Here is a 12850-nt window from a genome sequence, read left to right as displayed (position 1 = left end):
TATGAATTTCATCAATAATTGTTCTATTTCTTTGAAGAATGACATTGAAATTTTGATTGGAATAGCATTGAATCTGTATATTGCTTTTGGAAGGATGGCCATTTTAATAATGTTTATTCTTCCAATCCATGAGCAGGGGATGTCTCTCCATTTCTTTGTGTCTTATTCTATTTCTTTTAACAGTGTTTTATAGTTTTCTTTGTATAGGTCCTTTATCTCTTTTGTTAGATTTATTCCCAAATATTTTATTTTTTTTGTTTCAATAACAAAAGGGATGGTTTTTTTGATTTCTTCTTCTTCAGATTTATTGTTTGTGTATAGGAAGGCTACTGACTTTTGCGTGTTGATTTTGTATCCTGCCACTTTACTGAACTGATTGATGAGTTGAATTAGCTTTTCTGTGGAGTTTTTGGGGTTCTCTATGTATAATATCATATCGTCTGCAAATAGTGATAGTTTGACTTCTTCTTTTCCTATTTGGATTCCTTGGATGTCTTTCTTTTGTCTTATTGCCCTGGCTAGGACTTCCAGTATTATATTGAAAAGCAGTGGTGAGAGTGGACATCCTTGTCTTGTTCCAGATCTTAATGGAATTGCTTTCAGCTTTTCACCATTGAGAATGATACTGGCTGTTGGCTTGTCATAGATGGCCTTTATGATGTTGAGGTATGTTCCTTGTATCCCAAGAATTTCAAGGGCTTTTATCATGAATGGGTGTTGCACTTTGTCGAAAGCTTTCTCGGCATCTATTGATATTATCATATGGTTTTTATATTTCTTTTTGTTGATGTGTTGGATAACGTTGATTGATTTTCGGATGTTAAACCATCCTTGTGTCCCTGGAATGAATCCTACTTGGTCGTGGTGAATTATCTTATGGATACATTGTTGGATTCTGATAGCTAAAATTTTATTGAGGATTTTTGCATCAGTGTTCATTAGGGAGATTGGCCTGTAGTTTTTCTTTTTTGTGTTGTCCTTGTTCGGTTTTGGTATTAGTGTAATGTTGGCTTCATAGAACGTGTTTGGTATTGTCCCTTCCTTCTCAATTTTTTGGAAGAGTTTGTGAAGGATAGGCACTAATTCGTCTCTGAATGTTTGGTAGAATTCATTTGTAAATCCATCAGGTCCTGGGCTTTTGTTTTTGGGGAGGTTTTTGATTACCATTTCAATTTTGCTGCTTGTAATTGGTCTGTTTAGGTGTTCTATTTCTTCTTTATCTAGCTTTGGGTGATTGTAGAGTTGTAGGAATTTGTCCATCTCCTCTAGATTGTTAAACTTGTTTCCGTATAACTGTTCATAGTAGTTACTGATTATTCTTTTGATTTCTGCTGTGTCCGTTGTGATTTCTCCTCTTTCATTGATGATCCTGTTTATTTGTGCTTTCTCCCTTTTTTCCTTTGTGAGCCTGGCTAGGGGTTTGTCTATTTTATTGATTTTTTCAAAGAACCAGCTCTTGGTTTCATTGATCTTTTGGATTGTTTTTTTAGTTTCAATTTCATTTATTTCTGCTTTGGTTTTTATTATTTCTTTTCTTCTACTGGTTTTGGGGTTTTTTTGTTGTTCTTTTTCTAGATCTTTGAGCTTCGAGATTAGGTTGTTTCTTTGCGTTCTTTCTTGTTTCTTGATGTGAGCTTCTATTGCTATATATTTTCCTCTTATTACTGCTTTTGCTGCGTCCCATACATTTAGGATATTGGTGTCCTCCTTGTCGTTCAATTCAAAAAATTTTTTAATTTCTTCTTTGATCTCCTCATTAGTCCAATGGTCTTCCAGTAGTGTGGTTTTTAATCTCCATGAGGTAGGAAAGTTCCTTGCCTTCTTTTTATGGTTTATTTCTAGTTTGATGCCTTCATGGTCAGAAAAGATGGTTGATATGATTTCAATCTTGGTGTATCTGTTGATGTTTGTCTTGTGCCCCAGTATGTGATCGATCCTGGAGAATGATCCATGTGCGCTTGAGAAAAATTTGTACTTCTTTTTTTTGGGGTTTAGTGTTCTATAGATGTCTGTTAAGCCCAATTGCTCTAGGTCCTTATTTAGAGCTTTGGTTTCTTTACTTATTTTTTGTCTTGTTGATCTATCCATTGCTGATAGTGGTGTGTTGAAGTCTCCCACTACGTATGTGTTTTCTCTAATGTCTGTTTTCAGAGAGGACAACAGTGGTCTGATATATTTTGGTGCTCCTTCGTTTGGTGGGTATATGTTAATGAGTGTTATTTCTTCTTGAAGTATTGTCCCCTTGATCATAACGTAGTGACCATTGGGGTCTCTTTTTATCTTTTTGAGTTTGAAATCTGTTTTATCTGATATAAGTATAGCTGTTCCTGCTTTCTTTTTTGGTCCATTTGCTTGTAGGATTGTTTTCCATCCTTTAACTTTGAGCCTATTTTTATCTTTTGTAGCTAAATGTGTTTCCTGGAGACAGCAAAAGGTTGGGTTTTGTTTCTTAATCCAGGCTGCAACTCTGTGTCTTTTTATTGAAGAGTTTAGTCCATTTACATTTAGAGTTAATATTGATATGTTAACATCTGTATTTGCCATTGTGTTTGTCTTTCCTTTGATTTTATTTATTTATTCTTTTAATAACTTTTTTTTTTTGGCCTTCTTTCATTGTTATTCGTCCCTCTGAGGTTCTGGCTTTAGGACTCCTTGTAGTATTTTTTGGAGTGGGGGTTTAGTTGCAATGAAATTCCGGAGTTTCTGTTTGTCTGGGAAGGTCCATATTCTTTCTTCAAAGAGGAAGGAGAGCTTTGCGGGATAGAGTATTCTTGGTTGGCATCTGTTTTCTTGGAGTCTGTTGACTATGTCCCTCCACTCTCTCCTTGCCCGTAGTGTTTCTTTGGAGAAGTCTGATGTCAGCCTGATTGGTTTTCCTTTGAATGTTATCTGTTTCTTCCCTCTTGCCAGCTTCATTATTTTTTCCTTGTCCTGGATTCTTGGGAGCTTTACTATTATGCGTCTTGCTGTATTTTTCCTTTCGTCGTGGAAGTTTGGTGTTCTTCTTGCTTCTTGTATATCAATTTTCAGCTCCTTCTTCACATTTGGGAAGTTCTCTTCAATTATCTCTTTGAATATTTTCTCTGTTCCTACATCTCTCTCCTCTCCTTCTGGTATTCCTATAACTCTTATATTTCCTTTCCTCATGGAGTCAGATAGTTCCCGAAGTCTTTCTTCGTTCTTTTTCCTTCGTACTTCTCTTTCCTTTTCTGTTTTGGTTCTTTTTATTTCTGTGTCTTCAAGATTACTTATTCGTTCTTCCATTTCATCTATTCTGATTTCATTGCTTTTCCCAGAATTCTTTAGTTCTTCCATTAATTCTTTGATCTCCTGCATTTCTTTTACTTCCCTCTTTAGGGACTTAATTTCTTCCTCTGACCATTGTTTTCCCTCTCTAGGGACTCAATTGCATTCTTCTGATCGTTGATTATTTTTCCCTTATCATTGTTTTCCTTTATGACTTCTATCAGTTTTTTAATCACGGCAATTTTAAATTCTCTTTCTGGAAGGCTCAGAAATTCTTCCAAGTTAATGTTGTTGCAATCTGGTGGCTGGTTTTCTTTTTGTGGTGTGCTTTTTCTCTGGAGAGTTGCTAGGTTGCGTGTGGTTCTTCTCCTCCCTACTGTCTGTTTTCTAATTTGCCGTATGCGTTGGGACACTGTGTTGTTGGTACTGGCTGGCATCTTGGGTGGGCTTCTCTGTTCCCCTTTGGTTCCTCCAGGAGTCATCTGTCAGTTTCAAGCAGTCTTTACTGGAGAAAGGTCCCTGTTCTAAAATGCCGATGTGGGGACACACTCCCCTGTGCGCCTGGTCTGCCCTGGCAGTGGGTTCCTGCTCCCCCTCTGGGCTTGGACTGCAGGCCAGAGGGGGTCTGGCGTGGGCAAACTTCCCCCGCTCACCTCTGGCTCCTGAGGAAGCCTTCTGCTGGTAGTCTTTACTGAAGAAATGTCCCTGTTCTAAAATGGTGATGTGGGGCACACTCCCTGCGCGTCTGGTCTCAGGCACACTCTTCTGCGCGCCTGGTCTGCCCCGGCTGTGGGTGCTCGCTCTCCCTGTGGGCTCAGACTACTTGTTCGGGAGGGGCCTGGTGTGGGCTAACTCCCCAGCTGGCCACTAGCTCCTTCAGGAGCCTGTGCTGGCTTCAAGTCGCTAGGTGGCGCCAGAGATCTCTCCTAGAGCCCTTGGGGAGCTGATTTTCCACCCCGTGGGACAGGGGGCAGAGCGGGGATGGTGGGTACACCTCAACGGCTTTGGGGTGCTATGTCTGCCTTGTGCCCCACCGTCGTGGGGAACCCACGCTCCTAATTTCGTGCCCCGGGTCTCAGTTCCAAAGCCCTCAGTTCCAGGACGCGGGCTGTAGCCCAGATCAGTGGCGCGGGAATGGCGCCTTTTGAATCCCGCTCCCCTGCCTGGGCGCCTGGTTCCTGCTCACTCAGGGAGGGCCTCCGTGCGTCTCCCCGCAAGCCTAGGTCGCAGGCGCGGGGACCTGGGCAGCTGCGATCCGATCCGGATCCGCGTCTGCTTTTAAGCGCGTTGCTTTCTGCGCAAGCTTACCGGGTGGCCGGGTGGCCGGGGCTGTGTGCTGGCGCTGGCCTCCTCCTGGGGGGCGGGGCTCTCTTTAATGGCGCCTGGAGCTCACCTCTGCTGAGGATCCCATTCACGGGGTGTGGTGGCTGAAATAGTTCCTTTCCACGCACAGTCCCGCTTGCTGCGTCGTTTGTTCTTGTTGGCCGTTTTGGTTTGTTGTTTTCCTCCTCTCTGCTGGTCGGAGAGTGCCGCCTCTGTGGGCGGGGGAGGGGAGCAGGGTTCTGCGCTTCCCTCCCTTCTGGTCCTCTTTTATGGCAACTTTCTTCTTTGGGCAGTTTGCTGGAGTCGTCCGTTTATCTTCCGTGTCCCAGTTTTCACTGGGACCTGCCGCTTTTCCTCCCTATTAACTTTTTTTAATGGGAGATCTTACTTGCAGCGTCTTCTCGCTGCCATGTTGCTCCGCCCCCCTCCCTGAAAAAATTTGAAATATTTTTAGTCTTGAAATATTTATCTGCATTCAGAGTGTACTTCTGCTTCTATGTTCTGATACTTTGTTTTGACCCAGAGCTCAGAGAATATCTTTGTATATGAGTCAGTTGGGAAAAATATGAGTGAAACATTTGTTCCCAAAGGAAAGTTTTATAATGCCTTCTCTATTTTTTGGCTGTGCTTGAAGTCATGTCTCCTTTAAATAATTCTTTTTGCCAAAATTGTGAAGTATAGAGTTCATACTTCACATGTGAGGCATGATTGCAATAGTCTATAAAATAGTGATTCTTCTTTTGCTGCCCTAAAAAGCTTGATGACTAATCTTCCTTGGTGGCACAAGAGTTAAAGTCTCAGGCCTATCAAGTTATCACCAGCCACTGCAGCTTGAGTTTGATGCCTGGCAGGGGAGCTGTCCCACATGGCACAGCAGACCTCTCCTGTTTAGCCTACTGCTTCCCTTAGGAGTGTATTTCAGTAGCTCCACCTGTTCTGCTCCCCACCCTATGTCTGATGAATCCTCTCACCTCCCTGCACCTCTGCCCTATACCCCAGTTCATGTATGCATAAATAAATAAATCTTAAAAAAATAAAAGAAAAAAATGTGTTGACTAATTTGACAAAAGTTTTGAGAAGAATTTTCAGGGAGGCAAATAATTTAGCATTATCTTTTTACTAAACATTTCAATAGTAACTTGCAGTTATCGGAAGTTAATTTACTATTTAAAGAAAATCTGATTTGCATAGTGACAATGCATCACTACTTATTGATGTTAAATAATACCATTTATGTTAAAATTTTAAACATGCTTTGTTTGCAAATGCAGAAAATATTTTAAAACAACCATTATTACAGACTGAATAAATATTGAGCAATATGAAAAAGTTACCAATTGAGGTAATTCTAAAAAGAAAATAGCAAAAAAAATATATTATGGGTAGACTACATGAATTAGTGTTGTTGACGGTCTATTCCTTATCTCTATTTCAATTTGCACTATGATAAATGATTACCCATCCTTCATGTGAGTGTGTGTGTGGTTATCATAGCAATTACTACTAATGCTGTTTTTAATTATTATTAACACTGTTAATGGTGGCAGTAATAAAAGTGATATGATTAACTGTAGTTTACAAATATTTTCATGTATAGTATCTGAATTTGTTTTAAGTAGTCTTATTAATGATGAACTCTTTCATGTAATCAGTCCATTCTGTAAGACTAATATCTGTTTTTCATCTAAAATGATGTCAATTTACTCATCGTATTTGATAAATATTATACATGGTATTTTTTTCCATCATTATTTTACTTTAAAAAATTATGGAATAACATATGATGGTCCAGGTGTTTCAAATATTAGATTCCACTGTGTCTGGGATTGCAGAAAAAAATTGAAAAGGCAAATATTTAATACATTTTCAGGAAGAGAAAAATGTGCTAATAATACAGGGACATAACCTATAGCACTTGAGTGTAACATCAACAGGACAGTGAAATTGGATATCCATTATTTTTGTTCCCCCATAGCAACAATAATTTTACAGCCACCCATGGAGGAAAGTGTCTTTGCAGGAGCTTTGGGTTCCATGTGGGAACTTGGAAAACCCTAGTAGACCCCATGACTGAAAGGGACCATTTTGAGAAGGCAAGCTCATACCCACCTACCATGCTTGCTGGTGTTGGACCCAGGTTCAGAACTGGACACAACTCTGTTGTGAACTCAACTACTACCCCATTTGAACTTGGTCCTTCCAACAGCACTATCCAACATGTTTCCATTTAACTTGTCTCAGACTACTTTTTAATTTCGCTTTAGATTTCTTCCTTGACCCATGGTTCTTAAGGAATATATTTTTTAATTTCCACATATTTGCGTGTTTTCCAGTTTTTATCTAGCTCTTGATTTCTAGTTTTATACCACTATGGTTGGAAAAGACACTTGGTAAGATTCTAATCTTCACAAATTTACTAATACATTTTTTTGTGTGCAACCTAGCATATAATCTGTCCTGGCGCATATTCCATGTGTGTTTAAGAAGAAAGTGTATTCTGGTACTGTTGAGTGAAAAGATATTAAGTTCCTGTTGGAATTAGAGAATAATCCAACCTCATTCCTTTGTAGTTGACTTTTGATTTTTTTGCAGCACCATTTGTTACAAAGACTCTCCTTTCACCATTCTATGGTCATGGAAGCTTTATGATAAATTACATATTTTATGTACCTGGATTTATTTTTGGGCTCTCAATTCTGTTCCATTGTGTGATTAATTCATATCAATACCATATTGTTGCTTTCTAGTATAAAGTGAGTTAATGTGATGTCTCATTTCTCTTAAGCCCTCTATCACTCTCTCTCTCCACACACACACACACACACACACACACACACACATACACACACATTTGTATACAAAAGGTAACTGAGGTGATGAATGTATTAACTTGATTGTAGTGATCATTTTAAAACGTATACAAATGTCAAATCATCATGTTATCTAACTTAGACATGCTTTTTTTAATCAATTATACCTAAATAAAATTGGGTAAAAAATATAATACATAATTTGAAAGTTCTAAAGGAATAAAAATAAGCAAAGAACCATAGCTTTCTCTTGGATATAATAAAACCGATCTGCAAAAAACAAAGAATCTACAGATTACATTGCAATTGCTTTTGTCTTCACCTTTTCAGGTGGTCATGTGGTATTATGTCATACTTTTTCATCTTTCATGATTGACCTGTAAAGATAGTCATGTCTTTTTGACTTTCTTTACTTTAGCTAAGAAACCAACTAGAAAAGTAATACAATATCAAAAATAGCTATTTGTTTCCTGAAGTTTGTTGAATTTAAATAATTGAACGTGTGATGCTAGTTTGAACTTTTGAAAAATCTTTACAGACATTAAAACAATTTTAGAAGTACTTTAAACTTACACACCTATCAGTTGATAATAAAGTCCATTTTGTAATGTTCCTGAGAAAAGCTTATAACCTTTACACTGATACAAAGAGCTTTCGTGAAAGAGAGTTCTTTTTATATATATATATATATATATATATATATATATATTACTTTTTACATCATCATTCATTCTCTTCTCAGGTGTAATCCCCATAAAATTACCACCACCAAAAAGATACTCATGAACTGTTACTATAGTTTCTTGTGCTCTTCCCTTCCATGTTTTGGTCCCTCTCCCTCCCTTTCCCCAGCTGAATATCTCTGATTTATAGTTTGTCTTCTATTTTTGCCTCCCCATCCCACCCCGATTCCTTGTTTGTTTTCCCTATATTCTTCCTATAAGTGAACCATCCGAAATTTTTCTCTTTCCTTCTGACTTATTTCACTGAGCATAATCCCTTCCAGCTCCACCCATGTTGCTGTGAATGACCTGAGTTATGATTGCTGAATAGCAATCCATTGTGTATATGTACCACATCTTCTTGATGCACTCATCTGATTGGGGGCATTTAGTTGTTTCCATATCTTAGCTATTGTAAATAGTGCTCCAGTGAACATAGGAGTGAAGGTTTCCTTTTGAATTAATTTTTGTGTGACCTTTGGGTAGATTCCTACAAGTAGAATTGCTAGGTAATACAATAGCTCTATTTTTAGTAGTTTGAAGAACCTCCACACAGCTTTCCATGGCGGTTGGACCTATTTGCATTCCCAACAGCAGTGCAGGAGAGATCTTTTTTCTCCACATCCTTGCCAGCATTTGTTGTTGCCAGTTGAAAAAGAGAATTCTTGTATCCCTATGCCAAAAGGGATAGAGAGCCAAAAATACTTGGTTGATCCCACAAGCCAGCACTAATGAGATCAAAAATTGAAAGTGTTCCAAATGTATCAAGAGATTACTCACGTATAATTACTTCAAGGTCATCCTAATTTAAGGATGTGACTTGGTCTGAATATTCTTACTCATAATTTCCATGACTTATAAACATAACTAGTCTATAGTTTTTAACGTTTGTGTAGGTTGGAATTGTGAAATTAGAGAAAACCTGCAGAATACTGCCACAATATTATTTTCTCAATATTATTAGTTTCCAGATAGAGCAATATTACTGGTTTCTAGATAGAGTAAAATAATAAAGAATGGGGAATTAAATATTTTTGCTATCACTTCAAAGTGTGGTAATCGTCATATGTTTCTTAGTCAATGATATTGTTGTATTTTCTCTAAAAGCTAGTAGTTAGTGCAGTAATACACCACATTAATGTGCTACCCTATGCATAAGGAGTTTAATGCCTATTCCCAACTGCAAAGAAACCAATTTTGGATGAAGGATAAGAGATGTGCCTGACAATTTGAAAGGGGTCACTTTGATAATTTTATATATGCTATATTGCTTTACTCATGTTTTAGTGAATTTTACTAATGATTCATTTCTAGATATCTGTATATTTTGATTAAAAAGTCAGGTCTCCTTAGTATTTGACTGGTCAATTCATTTTAATTAATTTTAATGGAATCCCATTTCTATGAAATTTATTGGATATAGTGTATTGCAAATACATTTTCATAGTGAATTAATAACTTGACAACTAATAGATAAGCCATAATCATTGCTATTTAGGTGTGAAATAATTAGCCCAGAGACCACATTGGTAATCATTGCCATCTAATGTTCCTATTGCTCTATTCTTCTCTAGAGACATAGATTTCAGTTGTGAGAATCTGTCATTAGATTTATATACTGTAGTCTGGTGTAATAGGTATAAAATCATTACATCTTCATTCATTGATCTTGAGAACTGGCTTGAAGTTGGAAGTAGTTCTTACTCTGTGATAAGCCATTGATCTCAATTATAGGTAGATTTGCAAGCTAGTTATCTCTCACTGCATAAAAGTACTACTTATAAATATTTACTCTGCTTTTTATGTGATATATGTTAACACAGCATGCATCTTGTCTTGTGTACCATGTCTTTTTTTCCTTTAGATTCTTTTGAGTCACTTCATTAGAGAAGAAAAATCTTAATTTTAGACATCTTACTAAATCAAAAATGCTTATTAATCTACTTGGAAACTATAAAACAAATCAGTCTCAATTTTTTCTGTTAAAATTTCTACTACTATTAAAAAAATCCAGAGAGCTTTACTTGATAAGAATATATTTTGAGTGAGAAATAAATTGCTTGAGATTAGGGATATTTCAGATACTAAATTTGTGTAAATCCCGAGACTTGCTCTTGCAGGATGGTTTATAAAGTGCAAATAGGGAAGTCAACCTTTACAGTGGTTGGTTAACAAGATAGGTATTTCCATATTGCAGAGAATTGTTAAAATTGTGATTATCTTGTCCAATTCTAAGATGTCTTATGTTTCATTTATGAATAACTCATGCATTTATAAGAAATAACCTTAGTTTTGCTTATATTCATGAAATTAACTAGTTCAAGGTTTAACTTTGTGTTGTTGTTGGGGATGTAATTTATATATTGGAGTTCCTAAGAAGTGATACAGTAGCACTCTTGGAGAGATGGCAGTGAACCAATAACTAAAGATAATAAAAAGTGACAGAAAATCACCCATGGGTGGTAGATGACAATGATAAAACACCTGTGAGAAAGAATGGTCCAAAAGTGGCAATGAACAGTATAACCAACTGGTACCATCCCAGTTACAGGTACAGAGAATATGAGCTGTTGGAAAGAGCTTTCCTTACGAAAGAAACAAACCACTAAGTTTTCAGCCATATGATCATGGTTTGTCATAGTGTGAGTTTCTTCATGTTGCTTGTACTTGGAGATTTTTGTTCTTATGTATGTGGTCTTGTCATTTTTATCAAACTTGGAAAAATTTTTGCCAGATATTTTTCTGTCCCTGCCTTCTCTACTTCTTAAGTAAACTAAAAAGTTTACAAATGAAAATTTATACAAAACTTATAATTCCTTAAGAAGTTTCAATTACAAATATATTAGGCCTCTTAAAGTTTTTCCTCAGCTCACTAATGCTTTTCGTTTTTTTCCATTTTCCCTCTTTCATTTTGGATAGTTTGCTAGGCCTCCAAGTTCTCTAATTTCTTCAATATTTTATCACCTATTAATACCATCCAATTCATTGCTAGAATCTTGATTTGAGTTATTTTTATATCTTTTGTATCTTTTACATATTCTAACTTCTTTAATGTGTGGAATACTGATAAAATAACTGGTAAATTGTGGTTGTCTCTTAGATTCTGTGACTTTTTCTTTGATGGATGCTGGCTATTTTTTTATTTTTAAGCTTGAATTTTCTTCTGAAACAGGTTAAATTACAGTTTGATTTTATAGGGTTTTGCTTTTAAGGTTTGTTAATTGGGATAAGAACAGTATTCAGAATGGAGTTAATTTTCTCATTGGTGAGGCAAAACCCTTCTCAATGCCCTACTGAATGCTCAATTATTAGGTTTTGCAGTCTCCTTCAATCTAGCTGAAGTAGTTGGTTAGGAGGTTTGACTTTGTGGCTTACATGATTTTGTATGCTTGGGTTTTCAAGTTTTGTCTCCACTGTATTTAATGCTATATATATATATATATATATATATATATATATATACTATGTACTTTTTCTTTTCTCATTATCTGAATAATCTAGAATAAAACAAGTTTTGCTAAGTTGCATTGCATATCTTTACATTGGTGAGAAGTTCAAAGTAATAATCAACATTATGTAAACTAACACTATATATAGTACACAATTTTAAACATAAATTGCATATTTCTTTAAAGAATTTCCTTTTATTGAATGCAGCATATTGATGATTCTCTGATGACTTTTTTCCAGGAAAAATATTTCTTACATATTCCTCCCAACACTAGTAATAAATTTTCATTTGTAAACTTTTTAATTTACCAAGAAACATTTGAAGTACCAAGTATTTTCCAGTGGGATTCATTACATGTCAAAGTAAAACATTATGATCCACATATGAAGATATTAAAAAAGTTTTCTTTAGATCTTAGATTTAAATTGAAATTTAATATTCTCTTTTTCATAGTAATATTTCCTAGTGAATCCAAAGAATTTTTACAATATTGAAATATAGATAACAGAAGTAATATATTTACTTGAAACTTCATTTCAATTTATGAGAATATTCTATTTTAATATTCTTTCTATTCCTTTTCAGTTATTATGGTGTACTCTCTGTTTTATCCCAGGATAGCATTTTCAACTGGGAGCAAAGGCAATGAAGTCCATCTTTCCTAGAGAAAATCTGAATGTATGTGGATTTTACTAGCCTTCAGAAAATGTAAAAACTGTCACTTCAGATGGTGGATAGAATTTTATATATGACTTAGGGGTTTACATTTAGGTTTTTTAATTTATCATGACAAATGTCCAGCACTTAGTCATCATATAAAAACCCAAGATTATAATATGATTTGTAGACTGAAAAAAAGATTGCATTTAACCTCCAGCTTAGAATCCTATGTTCATTTTAAACAGCTATTGATTATTAACAGCTTGTCACATCTTCAAAAATAGCAGGGTCAGGGCCTCCCCGGTGGCGCAGCAGTTGAGCATTGGGCTGCGAAGCTGCCCGAAGCATCTGCAGCACAGGTTGGTTCCCAGGCGGCCAGGCGAGGGTCCCACATGACACGCAGACCTCTCCTGCTGCCCGCTGCTCCCCTCAGCAGTGTATTTCATCGGTCTGCCTGCTCTGCTCTCCCCTCTGGCTTTGGTGAATTCTCTCACCCTCCCGTGCTTCTGACTGTACCCAGTGCTTGTATAAATAAATAAATAAATCTTTAAAAAAAATAGCAGGGTCACTACTGGGCAGTAAGAGAGTTTATGTTATTTCCTAGGTCATCTGTTATGGATCTTTTTCTAGAATGCCTG

The sequence above is a fragment of the Talpa europaea genome (genome assembly GCF_964194135.1).
Source record: "Talpa europaea genome assembly, chromosome: 3".
Classification (NCBI taxonomy): Eukaryota; Metazoa; Chordata; class Mammalia; order Eulipotyphla; family Talpidae; genus Talpa; species Talpa europaea.
The sequence above is the reverse complement of the archived record's forward strand: the minus strand, read 5'-3'. Positions refer to the sequence as shown.